General features: G+C 32.3%; 1 long non-coding RNA gene across 3 annotated transcripts; it reads right to left on the reverse strand.

Annotated features, from left to right (window-relative positions):
- Nucleotides 1–666: 666 nt before the first annotated feature.
- LOC141379261 (uncharacterized) lies at nt 667–23,849 on the reverse strand. 3 transcript variants are annotated; one of them, XR_012395775.1, is made up of 4 exons: nt 23,797–23,849; nt 2,574–2,690; nt 2,046–2,132; nt 667–1,661 (listed from the first exon to the last, which is right to left on the reverse strand). It is a non-coding gene; the product is annotated as an uncharacterized lncRNA (long non-coding RNA). The 3 variants fall into 3 exon arrangements; XR_012395777.1 differs by having other exon boundaries at nt 2,002–2,132; XR_012395776.1 differs by lacking the exon at nt 23,797–23,849 and adding an exon at nt 3,078–3,176.
- Between the last annotated feature and the right edge of the window lie 784 nt (nt 23,850–24,633).

The raw sequence follows: 24,633 nt of genomic DNA on the forward strand, positions 1-24,633 counted from the left end.
TCAGAATCGATGCGTTAATTTTGAGCCGATAAAAACTATTTAACGTCTATATGCTATTAATGCAATACTATATATAAAAACTAAACTATTATATACTAACTTTTGGGGAGCGGCAAATCAATGAACTATGTTTGTAACGAAGAAACTTGCGACCCTAGTTGGCAAACAATAGTTTTGGGAAACGCATCCAAGGTTGTGAATTATATTTTTCCACACTATAGGCTGGCCTATGCCATGCAACAGGTGACGACTTTGCTTTTGACCTAGATATCCAGTCAAAGCACTTTGCATCCTGGCATTATGGATATATTAGCTAAATATTTTTTTTTATTAATAATAATATTATACATTAGTGGATATAATGCGCTTTTTTAAACAAGAAGATTTTTTTCTGCATACACTGTTAGACATTTCAAAGGGTTTTTACAGTAACTTACTGGCAACACTGTTGCCAGTAAGTTACTGTATTTTAGATTTACAGTATACAACTGTAAATTAGTTTACAGCATGTTACCGTAGTGTCTGAAAATGGTTAACTACTGTAAAAACCTGATTTAACAGTTAGCTACTGTAAACCTTTTAATTTTATCCTGAATATTTTATAATATTATTGTATTAATATTATTTTAATACTATAGACCTAAAAAAGACACAATTACAAAATATTAACTAAATAAACACTCTTTATTTAAAACATTGGAGATGCTTAAAACAAGCTTAAAAATGTGTAAAAACATTACATTTCAATCATTCAAAATATTTTATTTTAAGAAAAAAAACATTGAAAATGACAAAGCACATTAACATACATGTACAAAACTAATTTAAGTGTCTGACCTGCATATTGTTGAGAGAAAAAAAACCAATTGTACTAAGTACTACTGACATTAAACCAGACACAATTACAAAATATTCCATTCTTTAAAACATTAATAATGCTTAAAGCATTTAAGGAAAATGTGTGAAAATTACATTAAGCAATAAAATCAACACATTAAAAATAAATAAATCACACAAAGCACTAGAACATACATGTACAATAAAAATTTAAACTTCTGAATTGCATTTTGTTGGAAAAATAAATATTTGTAACTATTAGCCGACTCAGAAACAACCCAACTTTAAAATATTACTAATTCTGGTGTCAAATGCTCAACAAGGTCTGAATTCACATGTTCAAATGCAATTCATCTTTATTCCTATTGCACTTTTACAATGTAGATCAATGATGTCAAAGCAGCTTAACATAAAAGTTCTTGTAAATTGAAGCTGCTTCAGTCCAGTTTTCAGAATTGAAGCAGTAAATGTTACTGCTGAAAGTCCAAACACTGAAGAGCAAATCCACCGATCCACCAATCGTAGCCAAGCGATCCAGTGGCGACAGTGGCATGGAAGAAACTTCACCAACTGACGAAAGTGTAGAATAAAATCCCTTGAGAGATACCAGGCTCAGTTGGGCAAGACCAGTTCTCCTCTAGCCAAACTTGTGCAAGGCCGCAGTCTAGGCACCCGAGGCTTGAAAGTTCACCAGCGGGTGGTCAGGCTGGCCCATTGGATCAATGCGGAAACTCATTGATCACATGTGTCTTTTAGGATTCACTCCTCCATGACCACCACAGCATCTGGTCAGGATTTGGCCCAGTCCAGGATTATGAAGAACTCTGGATAAGGACAAACAGACTAACATAAGCATAGAATAAGCTTGTTTAAAAAAAATAAATCATATGCTGGTTAATTATTTTGAAGCATGGCAGCTAGGTTGGGCTAGTTTTCAGCTGGTACTGAGCAACTGGCTCCTGCTCATAACCTGCTCACTACCATGTTTAAAAGATAACTAACCAGAATGTCCTGTTTATTTTTTTCCCTAACAAGATTTTACAAAAACATTGTAGCATTTGTGATGGGTTGATTCACTGCAGGACAGATTAGACTATTTGTTTTATGTATTCCTAATAAACTAAAACAGACTGAATACTGATACAATTATTGAGAGTGTCTCACCTAATCCAAGTTCTCAGTTAGCTGGTGAAAGAAGGATAACTCACTGTTGTTCATGGTTGTCATTCTCTTCACTACTTCTCCTGCCTTCTTCTGGCTCACTCTGGTTGTTGCTGTGCATTTTGTTTCATCCTCTGGAATTATTTATACAAAATTTTTTAGTATTTTATTTATTACAAAATATTTAGGCAACATGAAATGGGGAAAAAGACATTTAATACATAGACAAATGCATGTATCCCAATACTAATTATTGTATTTTAAAATGTCTGACCCATGACAGACCTCAATCTGCTTAAAAATATTATAAACAAAGATGAAAAAAAACCCTACTAATTGGTTTAATAAAAAAGGGAAAAAGATTTTTTATTTAGCTAGCAACTAAACATGTGACACATTTTGTATTAAAGTAACGTTACTATATTGAGAAACAAATAGATGTACAGTACTTAATGTTGTATGAGGTCCAGTTTGCACAGGCAGGCTCCCAGTATTCTATATTGAGACCATAAAAAAGCCAAAAATACCATGCTACAATCCACAACCTCCACACAACTTTTTTTTTATTTGTTTACCTTGGTTGCTTACTGGTCTTGCTTATTTTTTAAGCATAAGGCTGTGCTGATCAAGATGTTCCTCCGAAATGCTGTTTGTTTCTTCAGACAAAACCTGCTGCTGTGCCAGTGCCATATCTAAACAGAAAAAATTATAATAGTAACAATTATGTTAAACCAAATGTCAAGAGTTGTGTTAAAAAAATAATTAGCAAACAAGAAATAGCAAAAAGGTGGTTATTAGCATAATGCATAGAGGTAAAGTTGGTTTTATATTAGCAGATTCAGACTTCCCCCTTAATAATTTAATTTCATAAAAGTATTATTTGCAAAACTCTAAATAGCTAAATCATTTTAGCAGCTAATGACTATCAAAGTACAACATGCTCACGGTCAAATAAACAGTGTTAATGTTGATTTCAAGTCATACTGGCATGCTAATTCTGATCGAATATTCAAAGTAACATGGTAAACAGTATAGAGTCTTCTAAATGAACGAATGTGCGAATATAAAACCAACTTTACCTCTATGCATATTGTATAGATTTACGTTAACGTTCTTATAGGTTACGTCGCACTGCGGTCAAGCCAGCCGCGGTTCGGAAAAACACAGTCAAGCCAGCCGCGCTGTATATTTCGGTGCGCGCGTATTATTATCATTACGGTAATGTCAGCAGCCACACAGAGAGCGCTCCACAGAGCACCCATTTCGCCCAGAACAGAGAGATAACAACGAAATATAAGTTTATCCCCCTTTCCTCCCACGTATGCTTTATTAAACAATTTATTAGCTTTTTTTGACTGTTGTTATTTTAAGAACTTGGTTTCTGGGCTTACCTTTAATTTCCTCAAGTTTATCTTTTTGCTTCAAATGATTTTATAGCAGATCAAACGTACAGAATAAATATACGATTTCTAAACACCCAGAATGCGTTTTTATTTCTCCTAGCCAACTACAGTACATTGCAAATAAGGTTGAATGCAATTTTATACAACGTGGCTAACCTCAGAAAGTGAAAATAATCATGAAGTAGTCCAACATAGCATTATTTGAATTACAAATTTATGTTTATTTCATTTAAAGGGGATTTAAAAGGTTATGCTTCTTTCAGTATATGGGATAAGGGGCATTATTACACTTTAGATGACTGTAAAGACCTTATTATTTGTTATAAGTAGAATAGAACAACAATAAGATCTGATGCAGGAAGTCAAATACTAAGCATACATCATATGAAGCCTGTTTTACTGCAGCATTTTGGAGAAATGTACCATTAACACACTTTAAAGTGCTATAAAGAAATAAGTAGAAAAAAAACAAAGTTTGGTTCTGATACAGGATGTACATGAATACCTCATGTAAAAGACCTAATTTAGGTGAGCAGAAGAAAACAATGGACAGGACATCCAATATTATATGCATACCTCATAATAACTTACTGCAGCATTTTGGAGAAATGTGCTATTATTGAGCTATAAAGTCTTTAAAGTGCTATAAATACATTGTTTGACATAAGTTAAATAAAATACTGATCTGGTTTGATTCTGGATGTCCCATGCTATATGCATATATACTACATCTGAATACTTTTTACTTCAGCAATTTGGGAAAAAATTGCTCATTTAAAATATGTAGAAAAAAACAATAGTCAGGTCTGATACAGGACATCACATTCTAAACTTCAAATAAAGACTTGTTACTGCAGTGTTTTGGAGAAATTGGGTATTACCTTACTCAGTGTTATAAAGACCCAATTTCCAATAAGTAGACAAAAACAATGATCAGTTCCTGTACAGAACATCCCATGCTATATGTGTACTTCATATGAAATCTTTTTACTGCACTGTTTTGGAGAAACGGGCTAATAACCTAATAAAAAGTGCTATAAAGACTTCATTTCAAATAAGTAGGAAAAAACAATGGTCAGTTCTTATACAGGACATACCATACTATATCTGTACTACACAAGAAAACTTTTAACTACAGTGTTTTGGAGGAACAGGGTATTAACATATTTTAAAGTGCTATAAAAAACCCAATTCAAATAAGTAGAAAAAAACAATGGTCAGTTCTTATACAGGACATCCCATACTATATGTGTACTTCACATTAAATCTTCTTACTGCACTGTTTTAGAGAAATTGTATATTAATATGATTTAAAGTGTTATAAGGACCCTATTTCTAATAAGTAGAAAATAACAATGGTCAGTTCTTATACAGCACATCCCATACTATGTGTGAACTTCACATGAAACCTTATTACTGCAGTGTTTTGGAGAAATTGTATATTATTATATTTCAAAGTGTTATAAAGACCCAAATTTAAATAAGTAGAAAAAAACAATGGTCAGTTCTTATACAGGCCATCCCATACTATATATGTACTTCACATGAAACTTTTTTACTGCAGCATTTTAAAGAGACAGGGTATTAACATAATATAAAATACTATAAAGACCGCATTTTAAATAAGTAGAAAAAAACAATGGTCAGTTCTTACACAGGACATCCCACACTATATATGTACTTCACATGAAACCTTTTTACTGCAGCATTTTAAAGAGATGGGGTATTAACATAATATAAAGTGATATAAAAACCCCATTTCAAATAAGTAGAAAAAACAATGGTCATTTCTTACACAGGACATCCCATACTATGTGTGGACTTCACATGAAACCTTATTACTGCAGTGTTTTGGAGAAATTGTATAATATTATATTTCAAAGTGTTATAAAGACCCCAATTTAAATAAGTAGAAAAAAACAATGGTCAGTTATTATACACGACATCCCATACTATATCTGTACTTCACATGAAACCTATTTACTGCAGCATTTTAGAGAAATGGGGTATTAACATAATATAAAGTGCTATAAAGACCCCATTTCAAATAAGTATAAAAAAACAATGGTCAGTTTTTGTACAAGACATTCCATATTTTGTGTGTACATCACATGAAGCATTCTTACTGCACTGTTTTGGAGAAATGAGGTATTAACATAACATAAAGTTGTATAAAAACCCCATTTCAAATAAGTAGAAAAAAAACAATGGTCAGATCTTATACAGGACATGCTAATCTATGTGTGTTCTTCACATGAAACCTTTTTACTGCAGCATTTTAAAGAAACGGGATATTAACATAATATAAAGTACTATAAAGACCGCATTTTAAATAAGAAGGAAAAAAAAACAATTGTCAGTTGTTATACAGGACATCCCATACTATATGTGTACTTCACATGAAAACTTCTTACTGCACTGTTTTGGAGAAGCGGGGTATTAACATGATAATATAAAGTGATATAAAAACCCCATTTCAAATAAGTAGAAAACACAATTGTCAGTTGTTATACAGGACATCCCAGACTATATGTGTACTTCACATGAAACCTTTTTACTGCAGCATTTTGGAGAAACAGGGTATTACATAGAGAAAGTACTATAAATATCCCCTTTCAATTAAGTAGAAAAAAACAATGGTCAGATCTTATACAGGACATCCTAATCTATGTGTTTACTTCACATAAAAGCTTTTTACTGCAGCATTTTAAAGAAACAGGGTATTAACATAATATAAAGTACTATAAAGAGTTTATTTTAAATAGGTAGAAAAAAACAATGGTCAGTTCTTATACAGGACATTTCATACTATGTGTGTACCTCACATTAAACCTTCTTACTGCACTGTTTTGGAGAAATGGGGTATTAATATGATTTAAATTGTTATAAGGACCCTATTTCTAATAAGTAGAAAAAAACAATGGTCAGTTCTTATATAGGACATCCCATACTCTATGTGTACTTCACATGAAACCTTTTTACTGCAGCATTTTTCAGACATGGGGTATTAACATAATATAAAGTGCTATAAAGACCCCATTTCTAATAAGTAGAAAAAAACAATAGTCAGTTCTTATACAGGACATCCCATACTATATATGTACTTCACATGAAACCTTTTTACTGCAGCATTTTAAAGAGACAAGGTATTAACATAATAAAAAATACTATAAAGACCCCATTTTTAATAAGTAGAAAAAAATAATGGTCAGTTCTTATACAGGACATCCCATACTATGTGTGAACTTCACATGAAACCTTATTACTGCAGTGTTTTGGAGAAATTGTATATTATTATATTTCAAAGTGTTACTGTATAAAGACCCCAATTTAAATAAGTAGAAAAAAACAATGGTCAGTTCTTATACAGGACATCCCATACTATATATGTACTTCACATGAAAGCTTTTTACTGCAGCATTTTAAAGAGACGGGGTATTAACATAATATAAAATACTATAAAGACCGCATTTTAAAAAAAGTAGAAAAAAACAACGGTCAGTTCTTACACAGGACATCCCATACTATATATGTACTTCACATGAAACCTTTTTACTGCAGCATTTTAAAGAGACGGGGTAATAACATAATATAAAATACTATAAAGACCGCATTTTAAATAAGTAGAAAAAAACAATGGTCAGTTCTTACACAGGACATCCCATACTATGTGTGGACTTCACATGAAACCTTATTACTGCAGTGTTTTGGAGAAATTGTTTAATATTATATTTCAAAGTGTTATAAAGACCCCAATTTAAATAAGTAGAAAAAAACAATGGTCAGTTATTATACAGGACATCCCATACTATATATCAACTTTACATGAAACCTATTTACTGCAGCATTTTAGAGAAATGGGGTATTAACATAAAATAAAGTGCTATGAAGACCCCATTTCAAATAAGTAGAAAAAAACAATGGTCAGTTCTTATACAGGACATCCCATACTATATATCTACTTCACATGAAACCTTTTTACTGCAGCATTTTAAAGAGACGGGGTATTAACAAAATATAAAATCCTATAAAGACCGCATTTTAAATAAGTAGAAAAAAAACAATGGTCAGTTCTTACACAGGACATCCCATACTATGTGTGGACTTCACATGAAACCTTATTACTGCAGTGTTTTGGAGAAATTGTATAATATTATATTTCAAAGTGTTATAAAGACCCCAATTTAAATAAGTAGAAAAAAACAATGGTCAGTTAATATACATGACATCCCATACTATATCTGTACTTCACATGAAACCTATTTACTGCAGCATTTTAGAGAAATGGGGTATTAAGATAATATAAAGTGCTATAAAGACCCCATTTCAAATAAGTAGAAAAAAACAATGGTCAGTTTTTGTACAAGACATTCCATATTTTGTGTGTACATCACATGAAACATTCTTACTGCACTGTTTTGGAGAAATGAGGTATTAACATAACATAAAGTTGTATAAAAACCCCATTTCAAATAAGTAGAAAAAACAATGGTCAGATCTTATACAGGACATGCTAATCTATGTGTGTACTTCACATGAAATCTTTTTGCTGCAGCATTTTAAAGAAACAAGATATTAACATAATATAAAGTACTATAAAGACAGCATTTTAAATAAGAAGGAAAAAACATTTGTCAGTTGTTATACAGGACATCCCATACTATATGTGTACCTCACATGAAAACTTCTTACTGCACTGTTTTGGAGAAGCGGGGTATTAACATCATAATATAAAGTGATATAAAAACCCCATTTCAAATAAGTAGAAAAAACAATTGTCAGTTTTTATACAGGACATCCCATACTATATGTGTATTTCACATGAAACCTTTTTACTGCAGCATTTTGGAGAAACATGGTATTACATAGAAAAAGTACTATAAATACCCCCTTTCAAATAAGTAGAAAAAAACAATGGTCAGATCTTATACAGGACATCCTAATTTATGTGTGTACTTCACATAAAAGCTTTTTACTGCAGCATTTTAAAGAAACGGGGTATTAACATAATATAAAGTACTATAAAGAGTTTATTTTAAATAAGTAGAAAAAAACAATGGTCAGTTCTTATACAGGACATTTGATACTATATGTGCACTTCACATGAAACATTTTTACTGCAGCGTTTTTGGGAAACAGGGTATTAACATATGATAAAGTGCTATAAAGAGCCCATTTCCAATAAGTAGAAAAAAACAATGGTCAGTTCTTACATAGGACATCCCATACTATGTACTTGACATAAACCTTTCTTACTGCACTGTTTTGGAGAAATTGGGTATTAAAATAATATAAAGTACTATAAAGACCCCATTTCCAATAAGTAGAAAGAAACAATGGTCAGTTCTCATTCAGGACATCCCATACTTTTTGTGTACTTCACATAAAAACTTTTTACTGCACTGTTTTGGAGAATTGAGGTAATAACCTAATATAAAGTGTTATAAAGACCGCATTTCAAAAAAGTAGAAAAAAACAATAGTCAGTTCTTATACAGGACATACCATACTATATGTGTACTTCACATGAAACCTTTTTACTGCAGCATTTTGGAGAAAGGGGGTATTAACATAATATAAAGTGCTATAAAGACCCCATTTCAAATAAGTAGAAATAGACAATGGTCAGTTCTTATACAGGACATCCCATACTATATCTGTACTTCACATAAAACCTATTTACTGCAGCGTTTTGGAGAAAGGGGGTATTAACATAATATAAAGTGCTATAAAGACCGCATTTTAAATAAGTAGAAAAAAACAATGGTCAGTTCTTATACAGGACATACCATACTATATGTGTACTTCACATGAAACCTTTTTACTGCAGCACTTTGGAGAAATGGGGAATTAACATAATATAAAGTGCTATAAGGACCCCATTTTTAAATAAGTAGAAAAAACAATGGTCAGTTCTTATACAGGACATCTCATACTATACATGTACTTCACATTAAACCTTCTTACGGCACTGTTTTGGAGTAATGGGGTATTAACATACTATAAAGTGATATAAAAACCTCATTTCAAATAAGTAGAAAAAACAATGGTCAGTTCTTTTACAGCACATCCTATACTTTGTGTACTTAACATGAAACCTTTTTACTGCAGCATTTAAAAAAAAAATCGGGTATTAACATATTATAAAGTGCTATAAGAACCGCATTTCAATTAAGTAGAAAAAAACATTGGTCAGTTCTAAAACAGGACATGCCATACTATATGCGTCTTCGACATAAAAACTTCTCACTGCACTGTTTAGAAGAAATGGAATATTTGCATAATATAAGGTGATATAAAAACCCAATTTTAAATAAGTAAAAAAGAAAACATTGGTCAGTTCTTATTCAGGACATCCTATACTATATATGTACTTCACATGAAACCTTTTTACTGCAGCATTTTAAAGAAACGGGGTATTAACCTAATATAAAGTGCTATAAAGACCACATTTCAAATAAGTAGAAAAAAATAATGGTTAGTTTTTATACAGGACATCCCATACTATATGTGCACTTCACAAAAAGCCTTTTTACTGGATCATTTGGAGAAACGGGGTTTTAACATATAAAGTTCTATAAAAAACCTATTTTTAATAAGTAGAAAGAAACAATGGTCAGTTCTTATACAGGACATCCCATAATATGTGTGTACTTCACATGAAACCTTTTTACTGCACTGTTTTGGAGAAATGGGGTATTAACATAATAATATAAAGTAATATAAAAACCCCATTTCAAATAAGTAGAAAAAACAATGGTCAGTTCTTATACAGGACATCCTATACTTTCTGCACTTGACATGAAACCTTTTTACTGCAGCGTTTTGGAGAAATTGGGTATTAAAATATTATAAAGTGCTATAAAGACCGCATTTCAAATAATTAGAAATAAAAACAGTGGTCAGTTCTTATTCAGGACATCCCATACTATGTGTGTACCTGACCTGAAACCTTTTTACTCCAGTGTTTTGGAAAAATTAGGTATTAACATATTATTAAGTGTTATAAAGACCCCAATTCAAATAAGTTGAAAAAAAAACAACAATGTCAGTTCTTATACATGACATCCCATACTATATCTGTACTTCACATGGAACCTTTTTACTGAACAATTGGGTATTATAATTCAAAATGTTATAAAGACCCCATTTCTAAAAAGTATAAAAAAACAATGATTAGTTATTGTACAGGACTTCCCATACTAAATGTGAACTTCAAATAAAAACCTTATTACAGCAGGGTTTTTGAGAAATGAGGTTTAACATAATTTAAAGTGTTTCAAAGACCCAATTTCTTGTAAGTAGAAGAAAACAATGGTCAGCTCTTATGCAGGACATCCTATATTATAAGCATACTTCACATGAACACTTGTTACTTCAGTTTTTTGGAGAATTGGGACATTATTACTTTTCAGATGGATATAAACACCCAATTTCTAATAAGTACATAAAATCATCAGTTCTTGTACATATGAAGACTTCTTACTGCAGCAAGTTCTATAATGACCCAATTTCTACTAAGTAGAAGAAAACATTGATCAGTCGTACAGGACATGCAATGCTATATGCATATCTCAGACGAAGACTTGTTACTGCATCGTTTTGGAGAATTGGGACATTGTTACCTTTTAGATTGCTACAAACACCTCATTTCTAATAAGTAGAAAAAAGAACAGTCATTTCTTTTACAGGACGTCACATACTATATGCATACCTCATAGGAAGACTTGTTACTGCAGTGATCTGGATTAATGGGGCGTTATTACTCTTCAGATGACTATAAAGTGTCCATTTCGAATGAGTAGAATAAAATAATGGTCAGTTTTGATACAGGACGAATGTGTCAAGGACAGACAGCACATCACAGTTTTCCACAACTCCAAATGTGTCAGGGATACACAAAATTGCAGTTCCCTTCCTGCTGAGGAACTATATTTATTGACCTCCATAGTAATTGTTTTTTTTTCTAAAATGGAAGTCAATGGTTACCAGTTTTCAAGTTCATTCTAAATATCTTTTGTGTTCAACCAAAAGAAGGAACTAATAAATGTTTGTAACCATTTGATTGCCAGTGCATAGTGCGTTCATTTTCACTTTTGGGTAAACTATCTCTATGAAATTAACCAAACATATTTGTTTTGTCTTTGTCTTTGTACCCTACATTTGGAGCAGCACCACTCATCATCCCCAATAATATCATTTTGTTGTAATAGTACAATAATAGCTTGAGACAGTTGGGATGATGCCATCAACCTAACTGACCACTGAATTGTCCATTGAAGAACTGACCGTTTTTTTTTTTTTTTACTTATTAGAAATGGGATCTTGATAGCCATCTAAAAGGTAATTATGTCCCTTTTCTCTAAAACGCTGCCGTAAGAAGTCTTCATATGAGGTACGCCTTTAGTATGGGACGTCCTTTTTAAGAACAGACCATTGTTTTCTTCTACTTATTAGACATTGGGTCTTTATGACACTTTGAATGTTATTATTCCTCCATTTCTCCAAAATGCTGCAGTGACAAGGTTTCATGTAAAGTATGCATATATTATGGAATGTCATGAACGTGAACTGCCCATTGTTTCTACTTATTAGACATTGGGTATTTAAAGCACTTTATATAATGTTTATGCCCAAATTCTCCAAAACACTGCAGTAACAAGTCTTCATCTGATAAATACATGTAGTATGGGATGTCCTGTACAAGAACTGACTGTTGTTTTTTTCTACTTATTAGAAATTAGGTCTTTATAGTACTTTAAGTTGATACCTATTTCACCCAAATGCCGCAGTAGGATGGTTTCATGTAAATTATGCATACAGTGAGGGACGTCCTGTACAAAAACATAAAGCACTTTATATTATGTTAATGGCCCAATTCTCCAAAAAGTGGCAGTAAGAAGGTTTCATATTAGGTATGCATACAGTATGGGATGTCCTCTACGAGTATTCAGCAATAGGAAGAGCTGAGCATTGTTATTTTTTTCTACTTTTTAGAAAAGGGGTCTTTAAAGCAATTTATAAGTTTAATACCCAATTTCTCGAAAATGGTGCAGTAATAAGTTTTCACATGAAGTATGCATAAAGTATAGGACATCCTGTATGACAACTGACTATTGTTTTTTCTACTTATTAGTAATGAGGTCTTTACAGTACTTCATATTATGTTAGTGCCCCATTTCTCTAAAATGTAGTAGTAAGAAGGCTTCATATGATGTATGCAAATTTTATGAGATGTCCTCTACAAAAACTGACTATTTTTGTATTCTACTTCTAAAAAATGGGGTCTTTAAAACACTTGAATTTTGTTATTTCCCAATTTCTCCAAAATTATTTGGTGAGAAGTCTTCACATGAAGTATGTGTATAGTATAGGACGCCCTGTATAAAAACTGGCAATTGTTTTCTTCTACTTATTAGAAATTGGGTCTTTATAGCACTTTGTAATATGTTAATATCCCATTTCTCGAAAATGCTGCAGTAAGAATGTTTCATGTGAAGTACGCATATAGTATGGGATGCCCTATATAAGAACTGACCAATTTTTTTTCTACTTATTTGACATGCGGTCTTTGTAGCACTTTATAATAGGTTAATACCCCATTTCTTCAAAATGCTGCAATAAAAAGGTTTCATGTGAAGTACACACATAGTATGGGATGTCCTATATATGAACTGACCATTGTTTTTTCTACTTATTTGAAATGGGGTCTTTATAGCACTTTGTAATATGTTAATACCCTGTTTCTCCAAAACACTGAAGTAAAAAGGCTTTATGTGAAGTACCCATATAGTATGGAATATCCTGTATAAGAACTGACTATTGTTGTCTTCTACTTATTTAAACTGTGGTCTTTATAGCACTTTATAATGGGTTAATACCCCATTTCTCCAATATGCTGCAGTAAAAAGGTTTCATGTGAAGTATATATATAGTTACATATATAGTATTGGATGTCCTATATAAGAATCAACCATTATTTTTTTCTACTTATTTAAAATGCGGTCTTTATAGTACTTTATATTATGTTAATACCCCGTTTCTTTAAAATGCTGCAGTAAAAAGATTGTATGTGAAGTACACACATAGTATGAGATGTCCTGTATGAGAACTGACAATTGTTTTTTTCTACTTGAAATGCGGTCTTTATAGCACTTTATATTATGTTAATAGCCAGTTTCTTTAAATTGCTGCAGTAAAAAGGTTTCATGTGAAGTACATAAATAGTATGGGATGTCCTGTATAAAAACTGACCATTGTTTTTTCTACTTATTTAAAATGAAGTCTTTATAGTACTTTATATTATGTTAATGCCCCGTTTCTTTAAAATGCTGAAGTAAAAAGGTTTCATGTGAAGTACATATATAGTTTAGGATGTCCTGTATAAGAACTGACCATTGTTTTTTATACTTATTTGAAATTAGGTTTTTATGTCACTTTATAGTATGTTAATACCCCATTTCTTTAAATGCTGCAGTAAAAAGGTTTCATGTGAAGTACACATATATTATGGGATGTCCTGTATAAGAACTGACCATTGTTTTTTCTACTTATTTTTTAATGAGGTTTTTATATCACTTTATATTATGTTAATACCCCATTTCTTTAAAATGCTGCAGTAAAAAGGTTCATGTGAAGTACACATATACTATGAAATGTCCTGTACAAGAACTGACCAATGTTTTTTTTCTACTTATTTAAAATGCTGTGTTTATATTATGTTAATACCAAATTTCTTTAAAATGCTGGAGTAAAAAGGTTTTATGTGAAGTAGATATATAGTATGGGATGTCCTGTATAAGAACTGACCATTGTTTTTTCTACTTATTTGAAATGGGTTTTTTTATATCAGTTTATATTATTATGTTAATACCCCGCTTCTCCAAAACAGTGCAGTAAGAAGTTTTCATGTGAAGTACACATATAGTATGGGATGTCATGTATAAGAACTGACCACTGTTTTTTTCTACTTATTTGAAATGGGGTTTATAGCACTTGATATTAGCTTAATACCCCGTTTCTCCAAAACGCTGCAGTAAAAAGGTTTCATGTGAAGTGCACATATAGTATGGGATGTCCAGTTTAAGAACTGACCATTGTTTTTTTCTACTTATTGGAAATGGGCTCTTTATAGCACTTTATAATATGTTAATACCCCGTTTCTCCAAAACGCTGCAGTAAAAAAGATTTCATGTAAAGTGTACATATAGTATGGGATGTTCTGTATAAGAACTGACCATTGTTTTTTTCTACACTGTTAACCCTTACTGTAGATTATGCAGTAAATAACTGTAAAATAGCCAGTGTTTTGCTGTATTAAAAGGAAACAGTATTTTACTGTAAAAGGAGCAGGATTTGTATGAAATTTTGTAGTGCAAAGAATAAATTACAGTAATTTACTTTATGTACCCATTACAGATAGTTACTGTGATAATAAATGGTAAATTACTGCTCAACCATTATTACCCCATGTACTGCTTTATGTTGATATATATATATATATATATATATATATATATATATATATATATATATATATATATATATATATATATATATATATATATATACTGTTCAGTTTTGGTATGTGTATGGTCAGTATTGAGGAGAAAGTGAGACAATGCATTGATGATAAGCTAAATTTCTCTGCAGCCATCTCTGTGTTTTCTTTGGTTCCTTTTATGTTTTTAACATTGAGTATCAGGAGTCAACCAATGTCAATGTCACAGAGCTAATTAAAAGGTAAAGATATCGACGAGATGCATTTAAAGGCAAAAATATTCACACAGAGTAACCAAATTATCACAATCATTTTTATAACTTTGTTTACTTTTCTATAATTAATTTAATTTTCCTAGTTTAGCCAATAGTTAAGCTTTTAAATTGCACTTTAAGCTGAATATTAGTATTTTACTAATTAACTAGTAAAAATGTGTTATTTAAAAAATATGTTAAACAGCATGTACATACATTTTCGCAGAGACTCAATGAATTTGTTTGGAGAAGCTGGTAAAAATGGCATTAACAGTATAGTATAAAGACTTTCCTAAATAAATGTATTAATCAGGTTATTTGTTTTTTATTATTATTACTACTACAGGTTTGGAACAACATGAGGATCAGATTATTTATTTATTTTTTCTTTTTTTGCTTTGGATGACGTTTGTATATTGTTTGTATATTATTGTTTTTATTCAATGATATGTGCATGATTGTGATAAATGTAGGCAATTCCTTTGAAAATATGCTATGTACCAAGGATGTCAAACTCCTGGAGGGCCGCAGCCCAGCAGAATTTAGTTCCAGCCCTGCTTCAACACACTACCTTTAGATTTAGTTTAATCAGGTGTGTTTAATTAGTATAACTGCACTGTTACTCTGTAGATTGTGCAGTAAATAACTGCAAAATAGCCAGTGTTTTGCTGTAATAAAAGAAAACATTTATTATTTATTAACACATTATTTTACTGTGAAAGGAGTAGACTTTGTATGAAATTGTGTAGTGCAAAGAATTAATTCCAATAAATTCTCTGATGGTTTATGTTGCTATTTATAGAGACGTGCATTTTAAAGGCAGAAAATAATGATTTAGGCATCACCATACACTCCCACAGGCTGTCTGTCTTATTCTAAACACAAAGGTGTTAGAAATAGTTTTCAGAAAATGCTGGCCCTTTAAGGGAGCCAGGTGTTTGATTTGTTTACTGCTGAGTGCGCTCTATTCTCTGTCCATCAATTCAGATGTAGAGTCTGATATGTATTAGGCTTTAAATAAGAATCTATAATGAGTAAGTAAAATGTGTTCAAATGTTTTTGAGGGTTTCTAAAATAAGGCTGTGTTTTAAGTTATATTGTTGTTATCTTGAACTGTGTACTTGAAAGCTACATTGTTAGCTAGTTAGCCTCTCCTCATATAACTTCTTACATTACTTTTGTTTAAGTATTTATTGGATATTGCATACTGCCATAATGTACAGATGCTAACAGTTGTATGTATCCTTCTGGCAACTAAGCCAAAATTAAATTCCTTCATCTCAGTAAGGTAACTTGTGCACATCGTCACAGGGAATCACAAAAACATGATACACATAGCCATCCACACACAAAAGCTCCACTGTCCGGTCCCAGGTTGTGAGTTTGTTGCTAAGTATTTTTCAGAGCAGTGTTTCCACCTATGAATTTATATTAGAAACAATAATAAAGTTTGTTGTCATGAGATAATTATAACAATAAAAGATTGGATCCTTTGGTTTTTTGGTGTTGCCAACTTTATTTTTTATAATTACTTTAAACTTTTTATTGAGATTTAACACAGTTTTTAATTATTTAAAACTTTAAACTTTAAAATAATTATGTTGTGTTTTTTGCTGTTCATTTGCTGATCTACCTTCCTGCAGATTTTAGTTGCTATTCATTTCAAACACACCTAAACCAATTAATTAGGACCTGAACGCCACTTGATAATTACAGGCAGGTGTGTTTGATATGGGTAGCAACTGAAATCTGCAGGAAGGTAGATATCCAGGAACAGGATTGAGCACCATGGGGGTCAAACTCCAAGTTCCTGGAGAACTGCAGGGCAGCACAGTTTAGTACCCACCCTGCTTCAACATTACCTGTAGATTTCTAACAAGCCTTAATTAGTTTGATCAGGTGTGTTTAATTAGAGTTACAGCTTAAAGTCCCGGTCACACTGCACTTTTCTCCCTATAGACTTCCATTCATACGCATGTGAGTACTGCAGACCTGGAATGATAGCTCATGCGACAAATTTCATAATTCGCAGCATTGGAAAGTTCAAGCTTGGAGAACGCTGACATGCGAAATCACATCATGTGATTGCTTGATACCAATCAAAGATCAGAACATGACCTCTCTGGCTTACTTTTTCAATCTCTAATTATTTTGTTTAATTCCACTACTCGCTTTGTTTAATTCCACTTCACAGTGCAGTATGACAGAATTTTGCTTGCTCAAATGTTAGTGTGACTGCAGCCTTACTGTGCAGACCTGTAATATGCAAGACAATATTTATATCTGCTGATTTCTTAATTTTGTTATACTTTTTCTGTTATTTGTTTCGTGCAAAAACAATAAAATAAATTTGTCTGAAAAATTTTATGCCTTCTATTTTTAAATAACAGCTAAGAATACTGATTCATTTTAGTAACACTACAATAACTATATATGACATACTATTAATGTGTATGCAGTATAATGCTGTGATTTGTAACACTACAATACAGTAATTAACTGTACACAGTTTCCAGTTAGTTACCACTGCTGCTCTATTACAGTAATTAACTGGCAACACTGTTGCCAGCTACTCCCTGTATCGGTTCAGTTACAGTAAATAACTGGCAACACTGTTGCCAGCCACTCACTGTAATGGTTCAGTTACAGTAATTAACTGGCAACACTGTTGCCAGTTACTTACTGTAACCAAACTTTTACAGTGAGTGGCTGGCAACAGTGTTGCCAGTGTTCTACTGTAAAAAACCCCGGTAAGGTCTAACAGTGTACTTATTGGAAATGGGCTCTTTATAGCACTTTATAATAAGTTAATACCCCGTTTCTCCAAAACGCTGCAGTAAAAAAGATTTCATGTGAAGTGTACATATAGTATGGGATGTCCTGTATAAGAACTGACCATTGTTTTTTTCTACTTATTAGAAATGGGGTTTTTATGTCACTTTATAATAGGTTAATACCCAGTTTCTCCAAAACGCTGCAGTAAAAAGGTTTCATGTGAAGTGCACATAGTATGGGACGTCCTGTTTAAGAACTGACCATTGTTTTTTTCTACTTATTGGAAATGGGCTCTTTATAGCACTATAAAATATGTTAATACCCAGTTTCTTTAAAATGCTGCAGTAAAAAGGTTTCATGTGAAGAGCACATATAGTATGGGATGTCCTGTATAAGAACTGACCATTGTTTTTTTCTACTTATTTAAAAAGGGGTCTTTGTAGCACTTGATATTAGCTTATTACCCCGTTTGTTCAAAATGCTGCAGTAAAAAGGTTTCATGTGAAGTACATATGTAGTTTGGGATGTCATGTATAAGAACTGACCATTGTCTTTTTCTACTTATTTGATATGGGGTCTTTATAATGTTTTGAATTACATTAGTAACCTAATACTCCAAAATGCTGCAGTAAAAAAGATTTAATGTGAAGTGCACATATAGTTTGGGACGTCCTGTATAAGAACTGACCATTGTTTTTTTTTCTACTTTTTAGAAATGGGCTCTTTATAGCACTTTATAATATGTTAATACCCTGTTTCTCCAAAACGCTGCAGTAAAAATGTTTCATGTGAAGTACACATATAGTATGGTATGTCCTGTATAAGAACTGACCATTGTTTTTTTCTACTTATTTGAAATAGGGTCTTTATAGCACTTTATATTGGCTTATTACCCCGTTTCTCCAAAATGCTGCAGTAAAAAGGTTTCATGTGAAGTACATATATAGTATGGTATGTCATGTATAAGAACTGACCATTGTCTTTTTCTACTTAATAGAAATGGGGTCTTTAAAGCACTTTATATTATGTTAATACCCCCTTTCTCCAAAATGCTGCAGTAAAAAGGTTTCATGTGAGGTACAGATATAGTATGGGACGTCCTGTATAAGAACTGACCATTGTTTTTTTCTACTTATTTGAAATGGGGTCTTTAAAGCACTTTATATTATGTTAATACCCCCTTTCTCCAAAATGCTGCAGTAAAAAGGTTTCATGTGAAGTACACATATAGTATGGGATGTCCTGTATAAGAACTGACCATTGTTTTTTTCTACTTATTTGAAATGCGGTCTTTATAGCACTTTATATTATGTTAATACCCCCTTTCTCCAAAACGCTGCAGTAAATAGGTTTCATGTGAAGTACAGATATAGTATGGGATGTCCTGTATAAGAACTGACCATTGTCTTTTTCTACCTATTTGAAATGGGGTCTTTATAGCACTTTATATTATGTTAATACCCCCTTTCTCCAAAATGCTGCAGTAAAAAGGTTTCATGTGAAGTACACATATAGTATGGTATGTCCTGTATAAGAACTGACTATTGTTTTTTTTCTACTTATTTGAAATGGGGTCTTTATAGCACTTTATATCAGGTTATTACCCCGTTTCTCCAAAGCAGTGCAGTACAAAGTTTTTATGTGAAGTACACATATAGTATGGGATGTCCTGAATAAGAACTGACCATTGATTCTTTCTACTTATTGGAAATGGGGTCTTTATAGTACTTTATATTATGTTAATACCCCATTTCTCCAAAACAGTGCAGTAAGAAAGTTTCATGTCAAGTACATAGTATGGGATGTCCTATGTAAGAACTGACCATTGTCTTTTTCTACTTATTGGAAATGGGCTCTTTATAGCACTTTATCATATGTTAATACCCTGTTTCCAAAAAACGCTTCAGTAAAAATGTTTCATGTGAAGTGCACATATAGTATGGGATGTCCTGTATAAGAACTGACCATTGTTTTTTTCTACTTATTTGAAATGGGGTCTTTATAGCACTTTATATTATGTTAATACCCCCTTTCTCCAAAATGCTGCTGTAAAAAGTTTTCATGTGAAGTACACATATAGTATGGTATGTCCTGTATAAGAACTGACCATTGTTTTTTTCTACTTATTTGAAATAGGGTCTTTATAGCACTTTATATTGGCTTATTACCCCGTTTCTCCAAAATGCTGCAGTAAAAAGGTTTCATGTGAAGTACATATATAGTATGGTATGTCATGTATAAGAACTGACCATTGTCTTTTTCTACTTAATTGAAATTGGGTCTTTAAAGCACTTTATATTATGTTAATACCCCCTTTCTCCAAAATGTCGCAGTAAAAAGGTTTCATGTGAAGTACAGATATAGTATGGGACGTCCTGTATAAGAACTGACCATTGTTTTTTCTACTTATTTAAAATGGGGTCTTTAAAGCACTTTATATTATGTTAATACCCCCTTTCTCCAAAATGCTGCAGTAAAAAGGTTTCATGTGAAGTACACATATAGTATGGGATGTCCTGTATAAGAACTGACCATTGTTTTTTTCTACTTATTTGAAATGCGGTCTTTATAGCACTTTATATTATGTTAATACCCCCTTTCTCCAAAACGCTGCAGTAAATAGGTTTCATGTGAAGTACAGATATAGTATGGGATGTCCTGTATAAGAACTGACCATTGTCTTTTTCTACCTATTTGAAATGGGGTCTTTATAGCACTTTATATTATGTTAATACCCCCTTTCTCCAAAATGCTGCAGTAAAAAGGTTTCATGTGAAGTACACATATAGTATGGTATGTCCTGTATAAGAACTGACTATTGTTTTTTCTACTTATTTGAAATGCGGTCTTTATAGCACTTTATATCAGGTTATTACCCCGTTTCTCCAAAACAGTGCAGTAAAAAGTTTTTATGTGAAGTACACATATAGTATGGGATGTCCTGAATAAGAACTGACCATTGTTTCTTTATACTTATTGGAAATGGGGTCTTTATAGTACTTTATATTATGTTAATACCCCATTTCTCCAAAACAGTGCAGTAAGAAAGTTTCATGTCAAGTACATAGTATGGGATGTCCTATGTAAGAACTGACCATTGTCTTTTTCTACTTATTAAAAATGGGGTCTTTGTAACACTTTAAATCATATTAATATACACTTTCTCCAAAACAGTGCAGTAAGAAGGTTTAATGTGAAGTACACATATAGTACGGGATGTCCTGTATAAGAACTGACCATTGTTTATTTCTACTTATTTAAAACGGGGTCCTTATATTACTTTATACTATGTTAATTCCCCCGTGTCTTTAAAATGCTGCAGTAAAAAGCTTTCATGTGAAGTACACACAGAGATAAGGGTGTCGGGTATAAGATCTGACCATTGTTTTTCTCTACTTATTTGAAAGGGGGACTTTATAGTACTTTTTTTCTATGTTAACACCCCGTCTCTCTAAAATGCTGCAGTAAAAAGGTTTCATGTGAAGTACATATTTAGTATGGGATGTCCTGTATAAGAACCGACCATTGTTTTTTTCTACTTATTTGAAGTGGGGTTTTTATATCACTTTGTTGTGTTAATACCTCATTTCTCCAAAACAGTGCAGTAAGAAGGTTTCATGTAATGTACACACATAATATGGGATGTCCTGTACTAGAACTGACCATTGTTTTTTTCTACTTATTTGAAATGAGGTCTTTATAGCACTTTATATTATTTTAATACCCCATTTCTCCAAAATGCGGCAGTAAAAAAGTTTTATGTGAAGTACAGATATAGTATGGATGTCCTGTATAGGAACTGACCATTGTTTTTTTCTACTTATTTGAATTGGGGTCTTTAGAACACTTTGAAATATATTATATACAATTTCTCCAAAACACTGCAGTAAAAAGGTTTCATGTAAAGTACAGATATAGTATGGTATGTCCTGTATAAGAACTGTCCATTGTTTTTTTCTACCTATTTAAAATGTGGTCTTTATAGTATTTTATATTATGTTAATACCCCGTTTTTTTAAAAATGCTGCAGTAAAAACGCTTCATGTGAAGTACATATATAGTATGGTATGTCCTGTATAAGAACTGTCCATTGTTTTTTTCTACTTATTAGAAATGGGGTTTTTATATCACTTTATAATAGGTTAATACCCAGTTTCTCCAAAACGCTGCAGTAAAAAAGATTTCATGTGAAGTACACATATAGTATGGGATGTCCTGAATAAGAACTGACCATTGTTTCTTTCTACTTAATCGAAATGGGGTCTTTATAACACTTTATATTATGTTAATGTCCCACTTCTCCAGATTGCTGGAGTAAGAAGTGTTTATATGTAGTATGCATATTGTATGTGATGTTCTGTACAGGAACTGATCATTGTTTTTTGTCTATTTATTGAAAATTGGGTCTTCATAACACTTTGAGTAATGTTAATGCCCAATTTCTCCAAAACGCTGCAGTAACAAGTCTTTATATGAGGTTTAGTATAGGATGACCTGTATAAGACCTGACTATTGTTTTTTTTCTACATCTTTTAAATGAGAAATTTTTTTTCCAAATTGCTGCAGTAAAAAGGATTCATATGTTGTATATATGCATATAGCATGGGACATCTAGTATCAGACCTGATCACTCTTTTATTTAACTTATTCCAAACAATGTATTTATAACACTTTAAAGACTTTATAGCTCATTAATAGCTCATTTCTCCAAAATGCTGCAGTAAGTTATTATGAGGTATGCATATAATATTGGATGTCCTGTCCATAGTTTTCTTCTGTTAACTTAAATGAGGTCTTTCACATGAGGTATTCATGTACATCCTGTATCAGAACCAAACTTTGTTTTTTTTTTCTACTTATTTCTTTATAGCACTTTAAAGTGTGTTAATGGTACATTTCTCCAAAATGCTGCAGTAAAACAGGCTTCATATGATGTATGCTTAGTATTTGACTTCCTGCATCAGATCTTATTGTTGTTCTATTCTACTTATAACAAATAATAAGGTCTTTACAGTCATCTAAAGTGTAATAATGCCCCATATCCCATATACTGAAAGAAGCATACATTTTTAAATCCCCTTTAAATAAAACCAACATATATTTGTAACTTAAACAATGCTATGTTGGACTACTTCATGATTATTTTCACTTTCTGAGGTTAGGCACGTTGTATAAAATTGCATTCAACCTTATTTGCAATGTACTGTAGTTGGCTAGGAGAAATAAAAACGCATTCTGGGTGTTTAGAAATCGTATATTTATTCTGTACGTTTGATCTGCTATAAAATCATTTGAAGCAAAAAGATAGACTTGAGGAAATTAATGGTAAGCCCAGAAACCAATTTCTTAAAATAACAACAGTCAAAAAAGCTAATAAATTGTTTAATAAAGCATACGTGGGAGGAAAGGGGGATAAACTTATATTTCGTTGTTATCTCTCTGTTCTGGGCGAAATGGGTGCTCTGTGGAGCGCTCTCTGTGTGGCTGCTGACATTACCGTAATGATAATAATACGCGCGCACCGAAATATAAAGCGCGGCTGGCTTGACTGTGTTTTTCCGAACCGCGGCTGGCTTGACCGCAGTAACGTAGCGATGTTATTTTCTCAAGCTAACGTTATAAGTTACTCTAAACCAGAGAAAAATAAGTTCACAACATCAAATACATATAGTATAAATCAATATAAGTTAAACGTTGCACGTTAAAATGAGTTTGAGTCCAATTCAGTATAAACTTAGCTCAGTTTAGCTAACAGTTAACATTACCATTTTAAGATCGCTTTAGCCAATGTTGCCGAGCAAACAAATGCTAATAGAGGTGCTCAAATCAATGTCGAGTGTTGTCAGCACAGACAGACGCGCTTTTACCTGGATTATTTGATGGTCTTTCATTCATATTCTTCTGGGGGAAAACACTCTCTGCCGGACCGTTGTCTCGTGCTAAGTGTCCTCCAAAACTGTCTGCATACCTCTGGTTCCCTCCTAAACCAAAACCCGCTGCAACACCGGTTCCTATGTAAATAAATAAAAAGATATGACGAGAACAATGGCTAATAGTCATAAACAGTCTTATTTAAAGTAATAGTAGTGTTAATGTAATAAATTAAATAAAGGTAACATCTTAATAGATGATATATTTCTCAAATGGGCGAAATAATGCCAAGCCAGAGAAAATAATAATAGCCAACTTTATACTTTACTTTGTTCTATTCTCGTCCACAAAACATTCTGTAAAATGAAACACTGCCCCAGCTTACCAGAGTAAAGTTTGTTAAATCCAGTATGTTCTTCAGGCACACTAATAAATTGTCCTCCAGAATTGCTACAGGTTCCTCAAGCAAAATGTGCTGCAGAGTAGTCGAATCGCCGCAGGGTGGCGTTGAAGCAGTTGTGGAAAATACAGTATAATACACGAATTTTTACAAATACAGTACATCGCTGTATATGTTGTTCGACAACACACTAAATTCCCATAATGCAGCGGTAAATACAGTTATTTACCGTAAAAGGAATTTGCAGTATTACACTGGGTGAAATACAGTAAATAACTGTGTAATTTACAGAAATGTCTAACAGTGTATGTGTGAAAGAGAAATAAACTATGAGGTGCCGTATAGGATTTAAATCAAACTTTGCTTATCAACACATACATAAAACACGTGTATATACACCTATAAATTACTCGCATATACACCTATACTACTT

The sequence above is a fragment of the Danio rerio genome, chromosome 2 (genome assembly GCF_049306965.1).
Source record: "Danio rerio strain Tuebingen ecotype United States chromosome 2, GRCz12tu, whole genome shotgun sequence".
Taxonomy (NCBI): domain Eukaryota; kingdom Metazoa; phylum Chordata; class Actinopteri; order Cypriniformes; family Danionidae; genus Danio; species Danio rerio.